Source organism: Gossypium arboreum, chromosome 10 (assembly GCF_025698485.1).
Source record: "Gossypium arboreum isolate Shixiya-1 chromosome 10, ASM2569848v2, whole genome shotgun sequence".
Classification (NCBI taxonomy): Eukaryota; Viridiplantae; Streptophyta; class Magnoliopsida; order Malvales; family Malvaceae; genus Gossypium; species Gossypium arboreum.
Window position 1 is genome coordinate 98,594,785 of NC_069079.1, and position 25,670 is coordinate 98,620,454.

The window sequence follows — 25,670 nt, forward strand, 5'->3', positions numbered from 1 at the left end:
TACATGGTAGTTTAAAATAAGGCTTGAATGGGAGATATAATTGCCGAATGATCAAATAGTTAATGAATTGAATAAGTGTTTAAAATGTTATTCGGGTATTGGTGTTAAGTTGTAAAAATTCTTGTTAATTGTTGGAAGTATGTGTTTGTTTGTTAAATTAGCTTATTCCATGGTCGAATGTAATATTTGGTCAAGGAATGGTTTAATTGAATAAATAAAAGATGAGAGCATTCGGTCATGGTGTTATGTGCTAGCATGAAATGTATATGTATGAGAGTTTTAATAGGAATTTCGTGTATTATGAAAGATGATGTATATATTTAATCATATGATGGTCTTAGTAACCTTAGAAAAGAATGCATGAAAATTAAATAGGTTGCTCTCATGACTGAATATACTAAAAGCTAATACATAGACTAGTTGATAAATATGTGTTAAAGAAATGTGAACAAATAACTACTTGATTGGTATTCAGCTATGGTTAATTGTATAATTAATTGACCGATTGTGGAGTAGTGAATCTATTTAAATTGTGAGTACATGAATTTGAAAATGAAATGGTGATAGACTTAAGTGGACAAATGATGCGAATGAATTAGCTTTTGAAATGTATATGGTTGTCGTACGTATGTGTTTGATTGAGAAGTTAAATTTGTTGATTTTAGCTCAAGAGCATAGAGAACCAAGGTTGGACAGGGGAAAAGAGAAAGTAGTTGAATAGCTGATCCGAAACTGTTCGAAAATATTCGAGGTAAGTTTGAAGTAGTTAAACATAAATAATATTCGATAATGACATGACATATTATGAGAATTAAGTATTACTTGTAATGTATGTATATGGCCGAATGGAGAAAATAATATGGAAGTAAAATGTGATATGCTTTTATGATCAAATCATAAGTGTTAGATGAATATGAGTGAGATGTTATGTGTAAACTATCAAATGATAAGTGTGAATGATGAAATGAAATAAAAGTGAATAAAATGTAGGATAATATATTCAAATGATGCTAGTACCTAATTTGGTGTGATTGTGTTATATGAAACTTGTTGATTTGAATATCGTATGGTACTATTTGGGCCTTTGAGCCTAGCAGGCTATGATGTCGGTGAGATACTATTCGGGCCTTTGAGCCTAGCAGGCTATGATGCCGGTGAGATACCATTCGGGCCTTTGAGCCTAGCAGGCTATAATGCCGGTCAGATACTATTCGGGCCTTTGAGCCTAGCAGGCTATAATGTCGGTGAAATGATATTGGGCTTCGAGCTAGCAGGCAAAATGTCGGTGGATGAATTTGGGTTTAAAACCTAGCAGGCTAAATGCCGGTGATTTGATAAAAGTTTAAGACTAAGATACTTCATGTTAGAACGACAAATGAATACATTCAATACATTAAGTTGGCCAGGTACGTATTATGTACTTATATGTGAGTTTGATTTGAATTGAATCATAAGTGTATAATGTGATACATATGTGAATAAATGTTATAACTATATCTATGATCATGATACATTCAGTCAAGGTGTGAAAGTATGTGAAAGTATTTGATTTATTTATGTTATATGAATTCAGATTAAGTGAAATAAGAATGCTAAATGTGCATTATGTGCTTGTGTATATCTGTCAAATGGCAATATACCTAGAAAATGGCCTCTTGAGAAATTGAATGATCGAAGTATAATTGAGTTTATTTGTTTGCATTGCTTAAAACTTACTAAGCTTATAAAAGCTTACTCCATTTGTTACATTTCTCTGTTTTATAGATTGTTGACTCCAGTCACCTGCTCGGGGGGGGATCGTCAGCAACTCGTCACACTATCTATCATTTTGGTACTACTATATTTTGGAGCTAGTATGGCATGTATAGAATAGACTTAAGTGAATGATATTTTGAGATGTTGTTGTATATAAGCCATGTGAATATGGCAACTTTTGAATGTCAGTATAAGTCTGAATTTCGATCTCTGATTGTGTTTGGCTATGCATATAATTGCTAATGAACTTATGTAAATGTGAAGGTACAATGTAGTGTTTTGGATTGGTAACTCTTCATAACCCACTCCGGCGACGAATATAGGTTATAGGGGTGTTACAGATTTAGCCCAGACGGGTAATCCAAACTAGGATCTAGACTGGTAGTTCAGATCCGAGCTCATTAGAGTAATTGTCGTTGCAGGGGATTTAGCTTGGACTGGTAATCTTGACATTGCTGTATTAGTTTATTCTATTGGGGATTTAGCCTAATCCCTCCATAAAGATTGAGGTTTGTGGAAGTGCACTTGTTGAAAAGGTCACCAATATGAATTGACGATAATTGAGTTAGTACGCTATAAGTGTACTATGGAATATCCATCATGAATTTGAGGAAATTCAACAGTATTAATATGAGAAATGGAATTGGAATGCTTGTAATGATGAGATCATCTAAGACTATTATTATCATGTATTGTTATGTGACTAACTTGTATGATTAAGTATGCCATGACAATTAATGTTATTTATATTAAGCTCTATTGTGTAATCGAGTATGGGATCCATGAAATGATAAGTTCATGATTACTTGAAAATGATCTTATGATAGTGATCATTATATTGCACTAAAATGGTTTTGGATAGCAGCAGTCGTCCGACTTTGAAAATCCACCAAAAATGGTGGAAATCGAATGAGAAGCTGAATAAAATATAAAGTTAAAGTTTATTGAGTCTATTTTCTTATAAATAAACGGTGTAAGCAAAAGAGTTTCATATTATGAGATATTGGAATTTTTGTGAGATAAGGTCAGAGTGATTTTGGGCTCCCCTGTCTTAACTTTGGAAAATCACTAAAATTTGTACAAGAATAATTATGGGTTAGAATAGATATGACTAAGTTCTTAATGAATCTATTTTCAAGAGAAATAGACGGGAACATCATCCGAATCCCGTACTAAGAGATAAATTAATTTTAGTAAGGAAAGGTTGAAGTTGTCAAATAGCAGAACATGGGTAACTTTGAAGAATAAACTGTACTTATTGGCTTGACCAAAAATTCTAAAAATTTTATGGTAAGAAGCTATGTGAGTCTATTATTAGAAAAATTTGCGGATCTTAATTTAGAGTTCCGTAGCTCTAGTTATAAATAATTTAGCATTTATGACTTGAGTAGACAACTTGACTGGAATATGAGCAAATAGTGGAATTATGATTGTAATTCTTTGAAACCATGTTGAGGAATTGGTAGAAACATATTGATAAATTGCTTATTATTTTCATATGCACTTACTAAGCTTTAAGCTTACTCCCTCCTCTCCATTTCTTTAGTGTTGTCGGTCGACTCAGGTTTGGAAATCTTCGGAGGTAGCTTCACACTATCAAGTCATCATTTTGGAAGTGTCGACTTATATATATATATATATATATATATATATATATATATATATATATGTTAAGCTTTTACAAGTGAGTGGCATGTATAAAGACTTAGTTTTTATGTTAGATGTTATCATGAGTAGTCAAATGTATTGGCTTATGTTGATTCATTGTATATAGCCATGGGATGTGGCTTATAATGTTTTGGCTTATAAGCCTAATTATCCTTACTATTTGTTAATGCCTTACGATGTGATTATAATTGTTTACTATGAATCAATAGTATAACATATGTGTATGAGAATGCCTTAAGATCATTCGGGGTTGTCATGGCTATGGAATAAACACGTAAATTGGCATTAAGTTGATAATGATTGAACATGGACATTTTTTGAAAAGTAGAGATTAATTTGGGTAATATGTTATGGTTGATTGTTAAAAACATACCTTAGTGAGGCATGCTAAATCATTAAAATGATGCTATGATATGTGTCCTTAAAGTGGCTAAGTTTGTGAAAGATTAAGGCAAAAAAAAAAAAAAGGCTTGGAAAATAGCCTATGTGCTAGCCACACGGGTAGAGACACGGCCATGTGTCTTAGCCATGTGGAGAGCACGGCCTGGCACACGGGCATGTGGCATGGCCGTGTGGTTCAATTTGTTTTGATGACATCATAAACAGAGAGTTACACTGCCTAATGACACGGGCGTATGACCCTGTTTCATGAAAATTTTTCTAAGTCTTCCCAAAACTTTCCAAAGTTCTCAGTTTAGTCCCAAACCACTTTTAATGCATGTTTAGAGCCTCGGTAGCTCGTGTAAGGGACATGCATATGATTGAATGTTTTTAATTTAAAATAAAATTTTATGGCTAGGTTTTATGAAATTGTGTATGTTTAAGTCTGGTAACGCCTCGAACCTTGTCCCGGCATCGGATACAGGTAAGAGGTGCTACACGTAGGGGGCTCGAGCTGAGTCCTTGGCATCTGATACTATTCTAAATTTGGATACTAGCGAGACGCCGATATCACTTACGACAGAGATGTGATCTGGGACTCATGATCGTACGGCTGGGGAGACGCACTATCTTAAGCTATGTTATGGGTTTTGGAGAGCCCAACATTGGATCTAGAGGCCGTGGGTCTGTTACGAAACGACTCTGGTCCAATGAGGTTGAGTTTTTCAGGGGTGTCGCTAAAGTCGCCCCTAACATGGTCGAGTAAAGGATGGAGGCCACGGAGAGAATTATGGATGACCTGGATTTTACTGCTGAGTAGAAGATTAAGGGGGTTGTTTCTTTATTACATGATGAGGCATACCAGTGGTGGCTCACGGTTAAGAAAGGCACTCAGCCTGACCGATTGACCTGGGATTATTTTAAGACAATGTTCCAAGGTATGTATGTGGAGGCTAGCTACACTGATTCCAGAAGGCATGAGTTTTTTAATCTCACCGAGGGAGACCATTCAATGGCTGAGTATGAGGCCAAGTTCTTGAGGTTGAGCCGTTATGTGCGAGGCATGGTGGCGACTGAGTATGAGCGCTATGTCCAGCTTGAGGATGGTTTCAGGGATAGTTTGCGAGTTCTGATAGCTCCGCAGAGGGAGCGTATTTCTCTATTCTAGTTGGGAAGGTAAAGATCACCGAGGAGGTTAAGCGCGATGAGCGCAAAAATCAAGAGAAAGGAAAGAATAAGAGGGAATTGGAGCCTTCAAATTCTGGGATGAGGCAGATCTGATGGGCCAGTGAAAGTTGGGCCTCCTGTTGCACCTATTGGGGTGGCGTTGCATGGGCACTGTGGTAGACGCCATCCGGGTGAATGTTGGAGGACTACTGGGGCATGTCTAAGATGTGTTCGATTGAGCACCGTGTTAGAGATTGTCCACTGAGAACTGATCAGATACAAGCTCCGGTTACTGGGATTACATAGCCGCCGAGGGTAGTTCAGTAGCCGCCTAGAGGTCGAGGTCAGGCCAAGGTGGTAACGGCATGGGTCGAGGATAGAGAGCACCGGTCAGAGGTGCTAGACTGACTGAGGCAAGGCAGCTTGCTTTAGTTTATGCTGCTCATCGTCGTGAGGATCGAGATGCTTTGGACGTCATCACGGATACGTTTTTAATATTTAATGTGGTATTGATAGGCATAGGCTCTACCCATTTATATGCAACTAGTACTGTGTCTGAAACCTTGGGGATTCCAGTTGCGGGTACTGATAGTAAGGTAACTGTGTTAAGTCTTTTGGGGGAATCTGTTCGGGTGAGTAAACTGTTTAGAGACGTCCCATTAGAGGTTCAATGGAAAGTATTCCTGGCTGATTTGATGGAGCTTCCATTTGGGGAGTTTGACTTGATTTTGGGGATGGACTGGTTGGTCAAACACCAGGTGAGTCTGGATTGTGTGACGAAAAGGATTGTCTTGAGGACCAATGAAGATAGTGAGATAGTGATGATTGGGGAACAATGAGACTATCTGACTAATGTGATCTCCACTTTGGTAGCGAAAAAGTTTGTTCAAAAAAGGTGTGAGGTATTCTTGGCTTACGTCAATATTTTTGATTGTGGGGATTCTTAGGTTAAAGACATCAGAACAGTGAGAGATTTTCCAGATGTGTTTCCTGAGGAGCTACGGGGATTACCTTCGAGCCGTGAGGTGGAGTTTAGGATTGAGTTAATTTCTGGCACAGCTCTAGTGTCTATCACACCTTACTGAATGCCACTGAAAGAGCTGACAGAACTTAAGGCTCAGATTCAGGAGTTGTTGGATCGTGGGTTCATTGGTCCCAGTGTGTCTTCGTGGGGAGCACCTGTTCTTTTCGTGAAAAAGAAAGATAGGACAATGAGGATGTGTATCAACTACTGTCAGTTGAACATGTTAAAGATCAAGAATAAGTACCCACTATTGAGGATAGATGACTTATTCGATCAGTTCAGAGGGGCCTCTGTGTTTTCTAAGTTTGATCTGCGTTTGGGCTATCATCAGTTGAGAGTTAAGGAGGCTGATGTGAATAAGACAGCATTTAGGACTCGGTATGGATATTACGAGTTCTTAGTTATGCCCTTTGATTTGACTAATGCACTAGTGGCATTTATGGATTTAATGAACCGAGTATTTCAGGCCTACTTAGATCAGTTTGTAGTGGTGTTCATCGATGATATTTTGGTGTATTTTAAGAGGATTAGCACGATGAGCATCTCCGAGTGGTTTTATAGGTTCTTCTTGAGAAATAGTTGTGTGCGAAGTTTAGCAAGTGTGGGTTCTGGCTTCAGGAAGTGACATTTTTGGGTCATGTTATTTCTGCTGAGGGGATACGAGTCAATCCTCGTAAGATTGAGGCTGTGTTGAGCTGGAAACAACTAAAGAATGTGTCTAAAATCCACAGCTTTCTGGAGCTGGCAGGATATTATCGACATTTCATAGAAGGGTTCTCCTTAATCGCAGCTCCGTTAACTAAGCTTCTGCGTAAGGGAATTCCTTTCGTTTGGACTGATGTACAGTAGGAGAGCTTTGATAAGCTCAAAATTGTTCTGATATAGGCTCCTATTCTGATATAGCCTGAGCCTGGTAGAGACTTCGTGGTATATTGTGATGCATCGCATGTGGGTCTGGGTTGTGTTCTGATGCAAGATGGAAAGGTAGTTACTTATGCGTCTCGACAGCTCAAGACTCATGAGGCTAATTATTCAACGCACGATTTGGAGTTGGCAGAGGTAGTCTTCGCTTTGAAAATCTGTAGGCACTATCTGTACGGGGAGAAGTGTACTATTTACATTGATCACAAAGCCTCAAATATCTCCTCACTCAGAAGGAGTTAAACCTTAGGCAGCGTAGATGGGTTGAACTGCTTAAGGATTATGACTACACTATCGAGTATCATCCTGGTAAGGCCAATGTGGTGGCCGATGTGTTAAGCCGTAGGGTTATGACTGATCTCAAAGCAATGTTCGCTCGACTTAATCTCTTCGACGATGAGAGTCTATTGGTAGAGCTTCAAGTTAGACCGACATGGATTGATCGGATCAGAGATAAACAAATGGGGGATAAGTCTCTTGAGTTGCATTTCTGTCAGGCTAAAAGTGGTGTTACTACAGATTTTGGGATTAATAAGGATGGGGTATTGTGTTTCCGCAGTCAGATTTGTGTACCAAATGATGGGGATTTGAGATAATCGATTCTGAGGGAAGCGCATAGTAGCCCTTATGCTATGCATTCAGGCCGGAACAAGATGTACTGAAATCTGCGGGAATTATACTGGTGGCCAGGGTTGAAGCATGAGGTTATTGACTTTGTTGCTCACTACTTGACTTGTCAGCAAGTTAAGGCTAAGCATCAGTTACCTTCAGGTTTGCTAAGCCGGTTAAGATACCGTTATGAAAATGAGAGCAAGTAACGATGGACTTCGTTAGTGGGTTGCCTCTAACACCCACTAAGAAGGATTCTACCTAGGTCATCGTGGATCGATTGACCAAAGCTGCTCACTTCATCCCAGTTAGGACTAACTTCTCTCTACAGAAATTGGCTAAACTCTACATCTCTGAAATGGTGAGGCTCCATGGGGTACCTGTCTCGATCATTTTCGATAAGGATCCTCATTTCACGTCTCGGTTCTGAAAGAAGCTGCATGAGGCTCTGAGTTCGAGGTTAGACTTCATTACTACTTTCCATCCTCAAACAGATGGTCAGTAGGAGAGGGTGATTCAGATACTGGAGGACATGTTAAGGAGATGTGGTATCGATTTTCGAGGTAGTTGGGAGGAGTACTTGCCTTTGGTAGAGTTTGCCTACAATAACAGCTACCAGTCTAGCATTCAGATGGCACCTTACGAGGCCTTGTACGGTCGTAAGTGTCACACTCCCTTGTGCTAGACTGAGTTGGGCAAGCGACGTATTCTAGGTCCGAAGTTGGTTTTTGAGACTGAGGACAAGGTCCGTTTGATTCGAGATCGATTGAAAGTGGCTTCTGATAGGCAGAAGTCCTATGCAGATCTGAAGTGTTGAGAGGTAGAGTATTTTGTGAGAGACTTCATTTTTCTCAAGGTCTCGCCATGGAAGAAGTTTCTAAGGTTTGGTCGTAAGGGTAAGCTAAGCCCTAGATTTATCGGATCATACCTGATTTTGAAATGAGTAGGGCCAGTCGCCTATCAATTAGAGCTACCTCCAGAGTTAGATTGGATTCATGACGTGTTCCACGTCTCTATGCTGAGGCGCTATCACTCTAATCCCACGCACATCATTCCAGTTGAGGAGATCAAGGTTAAGTTAGATTTAACATTTAAGGAAGAGACGGTTCAGATTTTAGATCGTGATGCTAAGGTTCTGCGAAGGAAGTCTATCCCCTTAGTGAAGGTGCTATGGCGGAATCATAGCACTGAGGAGGCAACGTGGGAGCCTGAGGGTGCGATACGTCAACAATATCCTCATCTGTTCTGATCAGGTAAATTTTGAGGCCGAAATTTTCTTTTAGGGGCTAGAGTTCTAACGCCCCAAAATATTTGTATTTGTTTCTGTAAAGATTTGACACAAACTGTGTATTTGCTTTAGTGGTTAAGTGTTTTGGGTGTGTGTGTGAGGTCCCAAGTTCAAGCCTTGTCTTTGGCAAATTTTGGCTTTTTCGTGAATTAAGTCTTAACTGCTAGTACAAAAGGCTTATATTAAGTTATGTGTAATTTTATTTCAGAATGGGCATGCTAGTGGTTAAGTGGAGTGTTGGTTTGCTAAGGGTTCTGTGTTCGAATCCCTTCACGAGCAAGGGAGTTTTATTTTTGTTTAGCTTTGCGTTGGTGTTTCAGTGCAGTTGGAATTCTATGTTGTGGGTTAGTGGGGAGATAATTAAGGAATTTGGGAAACTATCATTTTTAATTTTAATCTTTTTCAAAATTTCAGTTTCTACAAAATTCTCTCTGCTGTGCTGTCGAATTTTTCATTATTTTTTCCTCTTTTCTTTTGTTTTCTTTCGTTCCTTCATCATGTCCGATGATTGAACTCGATCGTTTCGATAAGTTTTTGTGTTGCCACTTCCTTTCGTTTCGTAGTTGGTTCTCTGCAAATGATTGTTTTGGTTCTTTTGGTTTAGGCGAAAATCAAGAACCAGCGAGTGCTTCACGAACGGTTTGAGTGTTAGGGATTTTTTTCGCTGTCGATAAGTGCTTAGAGTACGTTTTAATATTTTAACGGTTCGATTATGAAATATTTCAGTTTAATGTTCTCTCGTGCTACTAAAGTTGGACTTTGGCAATGTCAATCATAGGGTCTGGATTACGAGATTGCATTTTGAGAGTGAAAATGAACCAGGTGTGTACCTAAAAATACAAAAAACGAGAATCAACAGAAGCTAAAAAATGAAACTGTCAACGCCATACGGGAGTGTAGTCGCCCGTGTGGTAGGCCATGTGGCAGTACATGGGCGTGTGATCGACGAACCAGGTCGTACGCGCGTGACACGAGTGCATGACACGGCCGTTAGAGGACAAGCGAGGTTGTGTGGGAGACACGGGCTCGACCAATTGGTCCGTGTGGGCCCACAGAGCGTGTAGAATTCTGGGCCAGGCTGTGTGATCCATACGGCCAAGGCCAATTTGGGCTGTATGGGTCACACCAGAGTGTGGGCCCACACAGGCAGGCCACATAAGCGTGTGAGCCCAATTTTTTGAAAAAACTCTGAAAGGTTGCTCGGGTCACCCAAGTCGACTGGTACCTATTGTAGGGTCAGTAAGAGTTACTTGACCCCTGATTACCCAATTTGACTTTGTGATATATGTGCTTTAGCGTGTTACTCTTAGCAGGTAGACTGATTTGTATGTATGATCTGTTATTGCATATTTGTATGTCATGTATTGTATGCTACATTGCATCGGGGTTGGGTTGCTGTATCTGGAGGAAGTGTTCTAAAAGGCTCCTAAGCCTGATATCTGGTCGTACAGCTGTAATTATCTGATTATGTGTAGCATTCTGGTACAGTATGGTGTGTAGGGATGGGTGGGTCGACTTATCCCCACATGGTGTGTAGGGTTGGACAGAGCCAGTGTGTAAAGGTTGGTAGGTAGGACTCTGTTATTTTGTTCTATATCTAAGTGGGCTAAGGTCCACACCGATTCTGTAAAGGGCTCAGACCCGAACTATGTACAAATACATGACTATTTTCAAATATATGCTATGTGTATAATTTCTGTGGAGATTACACACTGAGTTGCGAAAACTCACCCTTTTTCTGTCTAACCCGTATAGGTAATCCCCAGACTTGACGGTTCGGTGCAGCAGAGGACTCGATGGTGGTCACACATATTTAGACTGTTTTAAATCGGTATTTAATTCTTAATTATTTTTTGGGTTATTTTGATGTAATATGGGGACTTTATGGATTGTTGGACTTTATATGGGTTTTTAAATTGTTTATAGGATTTTAGTCTTAAATACGAACGGTTTTCCAAAGACGAATTTTTATTAAAAAGATTTTGCGTAAAAGAAATGTTTAAACTTAAATCAGTTAGCCCTCACTTTTCCTAAATTAATAAAAAGATAATAAATGGAACAGTCTTAGGGTCCAAGCGTTTCAAATATACACTCATATAACATCGCCAGATTCGACTATAACGACCAGGCTAGGTTTGGGGTGTTACAATTTGAGTTATGGTTAAAGTCTATGGTTTTGACCCATGATGAACATGTGTGTAGTTTGATGATTAATGGTAGAAAATGCATGTTTATGGCTAGAGAAACGATTTTTTGCTAAGTGATTTTCGATGAAAATGCCTAAAAGGACTAATTTGTAAAAGTTATAAAATATGTCATAAAAGTGTGTTTTAATGGAAATTGTAGGCTATTATACTTATGAAAATGGTTCGGCTAGGCTTAAAGTATATATAAATTCAATGAAAATCATTTTACAAGTTTAGGGGAAAAAGTGTAAATATGACAAAGTTTAGGGGCAAAAATGTAATTTTTTTCAAAATATGATTTTTGGGCTGGATTGATTAGTATAATGATTAAATAAGTTAAATGTGATTTTTTAGATCAAGAAAAATGAAGTTCGAGTCTATATTGAGGGAAAAACAAATATTGGACAAATAGGTCCTTTTTGACATTGCCGCATTTGAAGTAAGTTTGTATGTGAATATGCAAATAATGCAATGCTATATTTATGTTTTAAATTGATTTAATATTATATGATTTATATGATTGATATTATGAGTAAGTTCGATAATGCCAAGATAACAAAGAAGTCCTGGTTGAACCTTAGAAATAGATAGGATACAAATGTCATGACATTAGGGCTATGTGTGATCCCATGTAAGACCATGTCTGGGACATGGCATTGGCATCGGTATATGTGATCCCATGTAAGACCATGTCTGGGACATGGCATTGGCATTGATATATGTGATCCCATGTAAGACCATATCTGGGATATGGCATTGGCATCTTACTATGTGTATGAGAATTCCCGAGTATCCTTTAGTATTCCAAGTGGTTCAACGAGAAATTCAAAGATTTTACCAAAGTTGACAAAGTAAATGATTATGATACAAGTTGGTAGAGGTATGTACGTAAAGTTTATAAGCATTGGCTTCATGATATTATGAATTCATGATCACTATGAATGTGACTTTAAGTTAACCATGTGAGTATTGGTTTATGTGTATGATGATTAAATACATGGTAAAGTTGATTGATACTTATGAAAAAGGGCCTTTAGGCCAAATGGAATTGAGATATGAAATGTTTTACTTCCTTGATTGTGACTTAATGACAATGAAATGAAGGAAAGATTAATACTAATGTCTACTTAAAATATTTATGAAATCTTGTGATTAAGTGTTTATGTTTATGATGTGTAAATTCATGGTAAATTCAGTTAAGAGTTTAAATCATTGAAAGATGGTAAGCTCTGGGCTTGAAAATATGAATACACATAATTAATGTACATGTTACTAGAAGGCTTGAAATGATTTGTTAATGATTATAATGGTATTTTATATTGGAGAGATTATGAATGTTTGGCAAATATTAAGATGCATTAAATTATGCTTATAAATTGAAGGGGGTAAGCATCATGATTGAGTAAGTTATGTCTAAGAAGATTTAATGACGTTTATATTGTGTTATGTTATGTTAGTTGTATGAAAAATGTATTGTCATTGTTGCTTATTATTTGCATATGAACTTACTAAGTTTTGTAGCTTACTCCCCTTCCTTTCACATATCTTATAGGGTTTTATGCTAGCTCGAGTGGAGATCGCCGGAGATGCTATCACACTATCAAGCTATCATGTTGGGTATAAGTGAATGTAAACCCCTTTGAGTTTATTGCATGTATAGGGACTTAGTCATTTGGTGTATGAGTCATTATGATTTGGTTAAATACATTAGCTTGTGATGGTTAAAGGTTGGATGTAATTTGTAGCCATGCAAATTGGCTTATATTGGCTAAATGGTTGTAAGCCCATATAATTATGTATGTGCATATGTCAATGTTTTATGATCTGGTTTATATTTGCTTGATATATGATGGTTATGATTTTATTCATATGTTAATGCCCTTTGAGTGTGAATTTAGCATGAAATAATTTGGCAAGGCCTAATGTTATAATGCATGATAGATGATGGTATGAAATTGATACGTTATTGCTTGATTGCAGCCGTTTTTAAATGCATTTATATGCTTAAGATTGTGCCATATAATGTAGTGTGAATATATGCAAGTGAGGGCGGCAAAATGGCTTGGGAAATAGCCTTGTATTTGTCCACACGGATAGACACACGGGCATGTATCTAGGCAGTGTGTGACACACGGTCTGCCCCATGGGCATGTGTTCCTGTCGTGTGTCCCCTACACCCTGATTTTGAAAAAAAAACAAACCAACAGAAAGTCCAGAATTTAGCACACGAGTAGAGACATGGGCATGTGTTTCAGCCGTGTGGAGGACACGACCTAAGCACAAGGGCGTGTGATTTGGCCGTGTGACCTCATTTTTATGATGATGTCATAAATAGAATGCACCCTTAGATGAACACGGCCTGAAGCACGGGCGTGTCCCTTCACCCACACGGGCATGTGGATCTGTTTTATGATGAAAATTTTCTAAGTTTCCCCAAACGTTTTCAAAGTTCTCGGTTTAGTCCTAAATCACTCCGAACACATGTTTTGGGCCTTGTAGGTCCGCAATATAGACAATATGATTGTTTTTGAATGGTTTTAATTTGGATGGATTTTCATGACCCAGAATAGTATGATTTCTTGTTTTGAGCCCGATAACGCCTCGAACCCTGTTTCGGCATTGAATACGGGTACGGAGTGTTACAGGAAAGGCTGGTCATATTGCTAAAAGTTTATGGGTGATCAAAAATAGAGAAAAACTACAGCTATTCAATCACATGTTGCAACATATCAAAGAACAATACTTTACAGCAACATAAATGCAATAAGATATAAGGCAAACCAATATGTTTTTACTATGGAATGGTTAACCATATCAAGCCACATTATTATAGGATGTTAAATGATTACAAGTTTGTCCTGGTCAGGTTTAGGGTGTCACATGAATATTATAAAATTGTCATAACATGTCATGCATATATGAGATAAGCATACCATATAGTTTAGGGAAGAATGCCACATGTACTTGTCATGCATATATTGATTATTAATGATTGAAATCGGAAATTAAAAACTTTGTATGTTTTTAAAATACTGAATGGGAGAAGGCCCTTAAACAAGACCTATGGCCTCCATCAAGGGTCTCTTATGATGGCATGAAATGAACCTACCCCAAGGTAGATGTTGTCATGCAAATTTCACTAAGGAGACTTCCTAAAAGTAAACAGAATTTTTTTTATGATCATATGATAGTTGGACCGACCCCTGTGGTAGATATTATCATGCAATACGTTAAGAAATTATGTTGCAATTCCATTATTAAAAGTCAAGATCAAGCCGTCTTTATATAAAAATGCAACAAAAACTAAGTTTCTTTTGACACTTGATATGTAGAAAATGACTTTTAAAATGATCTTTCTAAAATTATCAAAATAAAGATGTGCATCTCCCACTACTTCAACTACCACACTTGTCCCATTCCCAATCCGCAATGATAAGTTTTTATCTCTAAGCCCAAAAAATATACCCGAAACTACTATACCCGGTTTAGGGATATTACTGTTCACATTCATTTATTCATAAAAATCAACAATTTTGATTCCCCTACAGTTTTTCTTTTAAGGGAAAAATCAAATAAGTGAATGTGAATTGTGCACGAGGTAGGATCCCAGGAAAGGGAGGTGAGTCGTATTCCACCGCTTAAAAACCAAGCCTTTCCCTGTCGAATCCAATCCTAGACATGCACCTTCTAGTTACAACACTTATTATCTTTAGGTGATCAATTGTGGATCATCTCATACATTAATTTATCATAATTATATTATTAATAATTACTAAGTCGATATAAAAAGAGATGGATGATAAAATAAAATTGTAATTCAAGGTTTTCATGGTTCTATTTTCTAGAAAATAAATGAAAAACAAGATTACACAGTTTTTCATCACAAGGTATTCCTTGGGTCTTCGACCGCCATCGCTTCATCTTCTCCTTATTATGGACTCCTTTTTGAAAAAGAATTACATTTATGTCCTATATCCTTTTCCAGCTCACAAGAATTCTATATATAAAAATAATCCCATGTGGAGATGATAGCCCATGGTTTGTTTCCTAAGACCACAACATTGGCAAAAATAATAATTATATAATAAATGTATAATATCACATTCATTCACATACATTCCCCTAAACATGCAAATAATTATAAGAATGTCATCTTATCAAATATTAATCAAACAAGATGAAAAGAGAGATTCAATCTCAGTTTATACCATAAACATAACACAACCTGGCTCTTGATACTAATTGTTGGAAAATATTCATTTTGAAAATGATTTTCTTACATAACGAAAAATTAGAATTTTAAAAACCGACATTGTTTGTGATATTTACAGCTATAAACCTTAGACCGAAATCGTACTTGTGTTTTCGGATAAGCGGATCTTTGATGTTTTCCAACTTTCAACCAAACAATCTTCTCCTCTATTCTTGTACCACGAACTACTTCGAGTGTGGGTTTGAATAAATTGAATCAAAACTCAGAACTAGGAAAAGTTTTTTTTCTTTTAGAGTGAAAACGAAAATTCTCTCTTCTTTAATAGAAACCGATAAATTTATTATTCTGGAAAAATATATTTGATAGTTGAGAATAAATTCTCTGTACTTTTCAACAGAGTAACAATCTCTCAAAGTTGTGTAAATAGTTCTACCGGTACCATCATTTATAAGAAGAGAATGTATAACTGTTGTTGAATTGTATTATAGTTTTATTTCAAATAGAAAAATAATTTCCTAGTCCAACTAAGAAGGGAGAGGGGCTAATAGAGTATGATTTCCTTTATATATATTATGATGGGGATTCGAGCCTCTCTCACATCGGGTCCAATTACGAATACTTACGGAGCCTTTTGACTTACTACTTTGTAATGTGATTCAACCTAATTCTATTTTTCTATTTTCCAAAATAAACTTTAATATTCTATATTAAATAATTTTCTCATTCCTATTTTACCCCTAATAAAATTTTGATGATTTTACCCTGGTAAAATTTCGAGAAAATATGTTTAATATTTTATAACTCAATATGTTCACTATGACCGAATGATTTATTTTTATTTCCAGGCTTCAAAACAGCTTAAAACATAAACTCATTCTTTTGTTCATTTTTAAGTAATCCATATAGAATGCAAATAGACCATTTCCATTTCCATTATTGGAAACCTATATTTATTTTCAAATAATTCCATTTTTCATTTCGGAAAAAACCATAATCATTCCTAAATGTTTTTCATTTCTCTTTTCCTATTTATTCTATTTATTTTTTATTCAAATTCACAATTTATTTTTGGTTTCAATGAACTAACGAAGGGACTGATTGGAAATATGTATTTAAGGCTCAAATGCAGTTTGTATGACATTGTTGTGTGTTTTCTACTAGAATTGAAACCAATAGATATTTTGATCAATGAACCTCAATTTTAATTGGAAGAATATGGTCATATTTGAAGTGGAAGATTTGTGAATTTTTTAATCAGTCTCGCATTTTATTTGCTATTAAGGTGGTGTATATTAATTTATGTATCGAATAATGCAGATTCGGTTTTTTTCATATTGCTAGGTACTTGCACTCATCAATAAGGATTGGGATAGATTTTCTTTAAAATAGTTAAAAAACTATAATGATGTGTATATGATATGATAATGGATTTTGATTGAAACATTTGGCTAATATCTAAATGCATGACTTGGTAGCAATTTGGATGTAATTGAATGGAAGATGTTGATTTATACTACAAAGTAGTTTATTTGAAATGTTTTTTTCTATTTCTTTTATCAACTTCCTCCTACCATAGTCCCTCTTCTCCATCTTGTCTCTCCAATAAGTCTTTTTTTCATCTCTTTTCATTCTCACCCAGCCCCGTGTCCGATGTTTTATTTAACTGATCTCAGCCGTATTTCGTGTTGGATCATGTCGACACGGGTATTCACCCCAAATTGCCTAGTCCGGGTAACGGACATTGTGGTTGCCGATGTGTGGGCCTTTTGACGGTTACTTGTCCCTTTCACCCCTGCAGGTCAGGAGTTTGATTAATTCGCTATCTTTTGTGGTGAAATTGGATTGATATTTGTGCATTGTATTTGCGGTGGTTGATATGACTTCAGTATCATTTTATACAAACTACTGAGATTCTTGTGACTTTTATAGGAAAAATGAGTGCCTCTGATGCCAAAATTTGATAGAATTCACAAAAAAGTTGATTCTTGATTCGCTTTTGTGAAAGAATGAACTGTGATTCCATTTATGTTTTGGCAATTGAAAGTTGTTTTTGAGGATTATATTAGTCTTTATGGAAATTTGGAAGCATGAGTTCTTTTAAGATGCAAAAGCTAATAACATTTGTGAAGAATTAAGTCAATATCATAAAATGATTATGCCCTTATGTCGAACAATTTTTTTTCTGTATTGGCAAAATACCGTTTAGTGTTATTTTGGCTTCTTACATTTGCATCCTGAAACAAAAATGCAAATTGAATGAGTTCATAAACCTATCTTGGTATAGAAATGAAAAACCGTGCAAACTTGAATTCTAATATTTAACATATTTGGATATTCGATGGATAGTGTTATTTTATTTGGATTTGAAGTTGGATGATAATTGTAAATGCCCAAATTTGACCGGGCCCAATAAACCTTAAACATCTAAACATTACAAATGTCAACAGCCCAAACCATTAAAAAAAACCAAATTTATTTGGCCCAATAATAAAAAAACCCTAAAGCCCGTTTAGCCCACAACATTTTCAACTCAGAAAACCCTAGGCGCCGCTGCCCATGTGCATCGTACCAGCAACCTCCGCATCTTTTGTTCACCCACGTGACGTCTGACAACTTTCAACCACCCTCTAGCCCAGTCCCATAGCTTCCAAAAACCTGCAAAGAACACAAAAGCAGAAACAGAGCAGAGAAATGGCAGCAAGCAACAATAGCAAAAACAAGAGTAAAATAGGGACTTGTAAATCTACTATAAAGCCATGAAAACCGAAATGTAAAAGGGGGGAGATATTAATTAAAAAAAACTAAAAGTTCACAAAAAAAAAAGGTGATTTGTTCTCTGTTATCTATTTTATTTTTTTATTTTTATTTTTTTAAGTAAAAATATATAAAAAAAAAGGAGAAAACTCACCTGTTTCTCCATGTCAAGTCATCATCGGAAGTTCTCCTCTCTTCGTGAAAGCCACGATAACTCTTTAGGGTTTGGGTTGCTTTGAAAGTGGAATACGAGAGATCAAAGGGCGAAAGGCCGAATCTTTCTCTTTTTTTTTTCTTTTCTAGGCTTTTGCATGTGATTTTAAAACTTTTTTTTTAAAAAAATGGTAGAAATTGGATTTTTGGGTTCCTCGGCCACCGTGTACGGCGGCGCTGTTGCCGGTGATCAGCGGCCACCACGGTGACGATCGGTCGGACCTTGACCAGATACTGGAGAGTGGGAGAGAAGTTGAGAGAAAACTTTTTTGTTTTTTGGTTTTTTTGAAATGAAAGAATAAAAATGAAAATTTTGTCAAAAAAATAACTTTTATAGTTATATAAAACGGCGCCGTTTTGGGCCAATGCGCAGATACCAAAACGGCTCGTTTTGGCCAGCCCGTTTTTGACCCGACCCGCAGGCTGAGGATCCTCGCGTTTTCGTTAAGTGAGTTATTTACAGCCCTGATCCCCACGCTTTTATGGCGCTTTTCAATTAGGTCCTTTTTGTTATTTTCGTTTTTATAAATTTTACCTTTTAATTTTATTTAGTTTTTAATCGGGCCCTTACCCACTGATGCTTTGAAAAGGGCCTAAAAAAGGGATTTAATTGCTTATTTAGTCCCTGTATGTGTTTGCACACTTGATTTTGGCCCTTTGCTTTATTTTTTATTTAATATGTTGGTTTTATTATGGTTTTTTACCTTTAATTTCATTTATATTTTGATTTAATCCCTAATTTGTTTGATTTCAACTCCTTTTCTCAAATTTATTGTTTATTTATATTTTAAAATTTTTTATTTTGTAACACCCCTTACCCATATCCAAGGCCGGAACAGAGTACGAGGCATTACCAGACTTAATAATACACATAGACGAAAACCGGGCCATAAAATTTCATTTAATTCAAAACTTTTCGAACACATGCATAACAAACAAAGCTAACTATATCATCACATCAAAACATAATACATGGCATGATTAATTAAACTTATAAACCATAATGGATAAGGACCACATCTCATGATTTTAAACGATAACTCAATGCAGACTGATATGTATGGTCAAAATCATAATAAAAATACATATCACAAACCAACTTTCTATACATGCCACTCACTTGATATTTCTAATATTTGAATTAATTTTCCCAAAAATGATAGTTTGATAGTGTGATTTTGCCTCCGACGATCTCCAACCCCGAGTCGACCTGCCAATACTAAAGAAATGGAGAGGATGGGTAAGCTTTATGCTTAGTAAGTTCATATGAAAATAATAAGCAATTACTACCATGCTTTTCAAGATAAAACACTATAATTGTACAATTACACATATTCAGGACAGGCTATTTTCTGAAGTTACAGTTACTAAATCATTCATATCTGAAGCTACAAAACTCCAAATTTAGTTTCGTTAATTTTCCTTGAAACTAGATTCATATATATTTCTCACATAAAATTTCCAGGATTTTTGGTTTATCGAATTAGTACAGTTTATTAGTTAAAGTCTCCCCTGTTTTAGAGTATGACTACTCTGACCTCTGTATACTACAAACCAAATTTCTCCCTGTACAGAATTCCAACGACCATGAAGTTTGTTTCCCTTAAAAGTAGACTCAATAAGGAATCCTTCCATGTAAGATATGACTCTTAATAATTTTTTTACAATTTATGGTGAATTTTCAAAGTCAGAACAGGGAATCTCAAATTCATTCAGACCCTGTTTCACAAGAATTCAAATATCACACAATATAGAATTCTTTTGCTTCCCATGTTTCTTTCATGTGAAAATAGACTCATTAAGCCTTATTTTCATATATCATTTGCATTTTTATTTAACTTCCAAAATTTTTAGTGAATTTTCAAAGTCATGCAACTGCTGCTGTTCAACACTGTTTTACCACTAAAATTCAGTCTTACATAATTCCACTTAATCCATTTTGTCTTATCGAAATTCACCCAATTATCGAGCACATTGCTCATAATTTTTCATAAACATATACCTACACTTATTCATCATATAATCATGTTCAATTGTATTTTTACTTAATCGATTTTCCCGTTGAAATCTTCGGAATAATAACTGATACTCAATTGCCTGCACATATTTTCACACTTGTAGCCAAAGCTATCTGGTACGCATAGTAGCCTGCACATAGTACTACACATGCGACCAATTATCCGGTACACGTAGTAGCCTGCACTTAGTACTACACACGTGACCAATTATCCGGTACACGTAGTAGCCTGCACTTAGTACTACACACGTGACCTAACCATCTGATACACGTAGTAGCCTGCACTTAGTACTACACACGTGATCACAGTTTTCGGGTACGCATAGTAGCCTGCACTTAGTACTACACTCGTGATCACAGTTTTCGGGTATGCATAGTAGCCTGCACTTAGTACTACACATGCGACTCACAATAGATCATTCGTATCGTTTTTATTCCGAAGGTTCAATCGGGAAATTCCTCACTTTTCAACATTTTACTAAATTGTCCGTAATCAATTTAAATTCATAATTTACATCAAATAACCATTTGATAGGCAGCCACATTTCATATGATATCAAAATATAATAACATAAAAAGAATCGATAGATTATTTATGTACGAATTTACTCGAAGTGTCGATCTCACTATCCATAATACCAATTGTCCATTCATAGTATAATAAGACACAACTCAAATATCAAATCAACTTTTAAGAATTTTCATAACATATATCACATATTTCATATATCACTTGTCATGTATCTTCATTTTCTTGCATTTCATGTAACATTCTTTCATGTCATATTTCCACATCATAAACACCATTCCATAAACTTTTCCAATATATTAAATCATAAAATATATGCAATAATAGTAAGAAATATAATTCAAACATAACATTGCATTATTATTATCATACGAACTTACCTCGATCCAGAAACAACAATTTACCATTTTAGTCCATAACCTTGTATTTTCCCGATTTAAGCCCGAATCTCGATTTCCTTCATCTATAATATCACATTTAGCCTAATAATTAGTCACACTATTCATACGGGTCCAAAAATCATATTTTTAAAAATTTTCATTTTGACCCCTAAACTTTTGCATATTTGCACTTTTGCCCCAAGGTTCGGAAATTAAACTTCATCCTATTTTCTTATGTTTTATGACATGCTGATCATTTTCCCTTCTATGGCAACATCAAATTCTCACTCTAACATGTACTTATGACTATTAGGTATTTTTACCGATTAAGCCATTTTGCTCGATTTCACTTAAAACCGAGTAGCACAAGTTGTCTAACATAATTTAAAACCTCATATTATATCATAAAGAACCAAAATACACAGATTTCACCTATGGGTATTTTTCCAAATATGAACCCTAGGTTGAATTATTGCTAGCATAAGCTAAATCAAGCTACCGAGACTCCAAAAAAGTAAAAATCATTAAAAACGAGGCTAGAACGGACTTACAATTGCGCTTGGAAGCTTGGAAATCCTATCCATGTAGTCTCCCTTGGTATACACGTCCATGGTGAAGAAGATGAGCAAAATTGGCTTTTAATTTTGTATTTTAATTCATTTTACCCCTAAATGACCAAAATGCCCTTACTACTATACTTTCCAAAAATTCCATTCATGTCCAATATTTGTCCATAAACTTTGAAATTGGTCAAATTCTATTTAAGACCTCCTAATTAATATTTCAAAGCAATTTCATACTAGAAACTTCTAGAATGCAAGTTTTGCAACTTATTCAATTTAGTCCCTAACTTCAAATTAAGCACTTTATGCATAGAATTTCTTCACGAAATTTTCACACAATCATGCAATCATATCATAGACCTCAAAATAATCATAAAATAATTATTTATATCTCGGATTTGTGGTCACGAAACCACTATTCCGATTAGGCCCTAATTCGAGATATTACATATTTTATTTATTTTTAAATATCTCGATACTATTTGTATTAAGCGTATTTATTTTATTTTTAAAATATCTCATATATTATTTATATTAAACTTGATTATTTTATTATTTTAGATCTTTTCATATGTGCTTTATTATTAAACTTATTTATTTTATTTATTATAAATCATTCATAATATTTATTTTGAACAATTTTATTATTATTTATTTTAAGTTTTTTCATATGGTATTTGTTTTAAATTTTTTACCGTATTATTTATTTTAATTGTTTATTATTATTATTTTAAATTATTTTATATATTATTTACTCTAAATTGCTTTATAAATTATTTATTTAAAATTGATTTATACTTTATTTTAAAATGTATATATATTATTTATCTTGAACCATTTTCTATTACTCATATTAAATTTCTTCCATAGGTTATTTCTTTAAAATTTATATTATTTCATGTCAAGTGATTTCATATAGCTGTAATTTAAATTGTTTTATATTTTATTGGTTTTAAGTTGCTACATATATTGTTGTTTTAAGTCATTTTCATGTTGACTATCTTAATTTGTTCTATGTATTATTTCCTTCATCATATTTTACAATTGCTTCTTATTTTCTTTTATTTTGCCTTTGTGTTTATTTATTTTAATCGTTTATTAATTTAGATTTCATCACCATTATCATTATTATTATTTTTTTGTCATTATCTTATGTTAGTTATTTTCTTATTTGGTCATTCATATCAAATAGTTAAGAAGGACAAATTATGTGATTATTGTGAACCATTTTTAGTATATTCACATTCTTATTATTTATTGACATAATAATCTTATTCACAAATTACCGTTCTAAATAAAATAAATACACATCGTTTTAAATTTCATATTTGCTATTATTTCATAAAAAGAAAATTCTCTAATAAAGGCAATATTCCGTGTTTGGGAAATTCGAGAGATCGTGCCCTAACGTGCTGGGTTCCGATTTTTTTCGTTTGATCCAAATGATCGAATATCCTTTTGAAATTAAAATGCATGAGTTTTGAAAATCAAAAGACAAGCTTATTCTCAATAATTTAAAATGTCGTGTCCTAACGTGTTGGATGTGACGTTTAATTACTTCGAGATAAGAACGTCTTTAGCATCCGCTTCGATTTATTCAAATATTTTTGTAAAACGAACATTCATAAAAAGGTATCGTAAAAATTTGAAACAATGCAATATTTCGTGTTTGGAAATTTCGAGAAATCGTGCCCTACGTGCTGGGTTTCGATTTATCGTTTGACCGAACAACCGAATATCCTTTTTAAAATTTCAATGCATGAGTTTTGTAAATCATGAGATGATTTTGGTATCGAAGGTTCGAAATGTCGTGTCCTACGTGCTAGATGTGATATTTTATTTCTTCGGAACAAGAGAATCTTAATATCCACCTTGAGTTATCCAAACATTCATAAAAAGGGATCATATTTTAAAATTTATTTTAAAATCTTTTCAACTTTTGACATCAAGACATTAATTAATCAATTAGGTATCAATTTTGGGCGTTACGAGGGTGCTAATCCTTCCTCATACGTAACCGACTCTCGAACCCGTTTTCTCAAATTTCGTAGACCAAAATCGTTGTTTTAGTAAATCAAAATATTTTATTAAAATGACCAAATTTCTAGGTGATCCGATCACACCTAAACAAAAAGATTGGTGGCGACTCCTAATTTTCGTTTATCATTTTCAAAATTAAAGTCGACCCCCGTTTTTCAAAAAAATAGTTTCGACAATAATGTTTTAGTAATTATTAGATAATAGATGAATTTAAATATACTATAAATTTCTAAAAATTCAATTCAAAAACCTTAAAGATATTAGTTATCCGATTATTTGTTGTCCATGTTCATATGATAAACTTCACTTCTTTCATTATTGATCTCTTTTTTTATTAAGAAATAGATGGCCTAATTAGCCCCTTTTCGGCAACAAAAAATAAGTACACGTGGGAAGAAGTAGCCACTCTTTGACCAATTTTTGTTTTCCCTTTGTCAGACATGAGTTTAGGACCAAAATAGAAACTTGGTCTCTATTTAGGAGAACACTTCCAGCCTTCTTTATTTCCTCTCAAATCAAACCCTTTATCTCCGAACTTCAACAATAACCAACCTTTTTCCCGGAAGGTAATGTCGAAATTTGTCCTCTTCATTGTCAAGAGTTACTGCGCTTTTAACTTCCATTTAATTGATTTTGTCTCTTTGCTCGGTTTACTTGGTTGTGGGATTTATCTTGAAGATCATCTTGTGACGGGAGAGAGAAGGACGTATCCTTAGGAGAGAAACTTGGTAGATTGTGCTTCATTGGTTCGAACCTTAGTTAGAAAAAGGATGCCTCACATTGCTCATCAGCTTTTACTAGAGTTAAATTCTCAAGGTTTGATACCCAACACTGCTACCCTTTCTGCTCTCATGCTTTGTTATGCAGATAATGGACTTTTTACCCAGGCTGAGGCAATATGGGCGGAAATGCTAAATACATCATCTTTTATGCCTGCAATTCCTCTGGTTTCAAAATTTTTGGATGCTTACGGAAATATAGGGCAATTTTACGGAGTACAGAAAATTTTGGATCAAGTAATTCTGCACAGGTTTAACTTGTTACCTGGCTATCACTTGCTTTGGAAAGCATGGCCAACTTGATTTAGTGGAGAAAAAATTAAAGGAAATGGTTTCAAGGAGCTTGGCCATAGATTCTGCCACTGGAAACGCTTTTCTTAGATATTATAGCATTTTTGGTTCCTTAACTGAGATGGAGTCTGCTTATGCTCGCTTTAAAAGGTCCAGACATCTGATAGATGAAGAAGGAATCAGAGCAATGTCATATGCCTACATCAAGGATGGAAAGTTCTACAAGTTGGGTGAATTTTTAACTGACGTGGGTCTTGGGAGGACAGATTTAGGCAATCCCTTATGGAATCTCTTGCTATTATCTTTTGCTGCCAATTTCAAGATGAAAACCATGCAGAGAATTGCCTTCTCAAGAATGTCTATGTTCTGGGATCTCCATCTCAGCCTTGAACACATGAAACACCAAACCATTGTTCCCGATTTGGCAACTTATGGATGTGTAATAGATGCATACTTGGACACAAGGCTTGGAAGAAATTTGGATTTCATTTTGAGCAATATGAATGTTGATATCTCCAATAATATTAACAGATCCACTTGTGTTTGATGCTTTGGGTAAAGGGGACTTTCTGTCAAGTTCAGAAGCCTTTATGGAGATAAAAGAGTCAAAAGAAATGGACCTATAGGCAACTAATTGCAGTTTATCTCAAAAAACAGTTTCGAAGAAATCAAATCTTTTGGAATTACTAAATATTGGTATGCTATTTGTGTTCTGATATGATTCCTTTAGTGGTTGGATAGCATTATGTTATTTCGATTCTGAAAGTTTCACTACCTTGGTATTCGAGGAAAATTCTATGGCTTGAACCCAAGGTGTCTCTCCTAGTCCTCAATCCTACATACCTGGTGGGCTTAGCTAAGTGGCATTGACTACATCTTGCTATGCTATTTG

General features: G+C 35.3%; 1 pseudogene; it reads left to right on the top strand.

The window, feature by feature from the left end:
- Positions 1-8,540: 8,540 nt before the first annotated feature.
- Positions 8,541-25,468, top strand: LOC108468655 (pentatricopeptide repeat-containing protein At3g42630-like; annotated as a pseudogene).
- Positions 25,469-25,670: the final 202 nt, after the last annotated feature.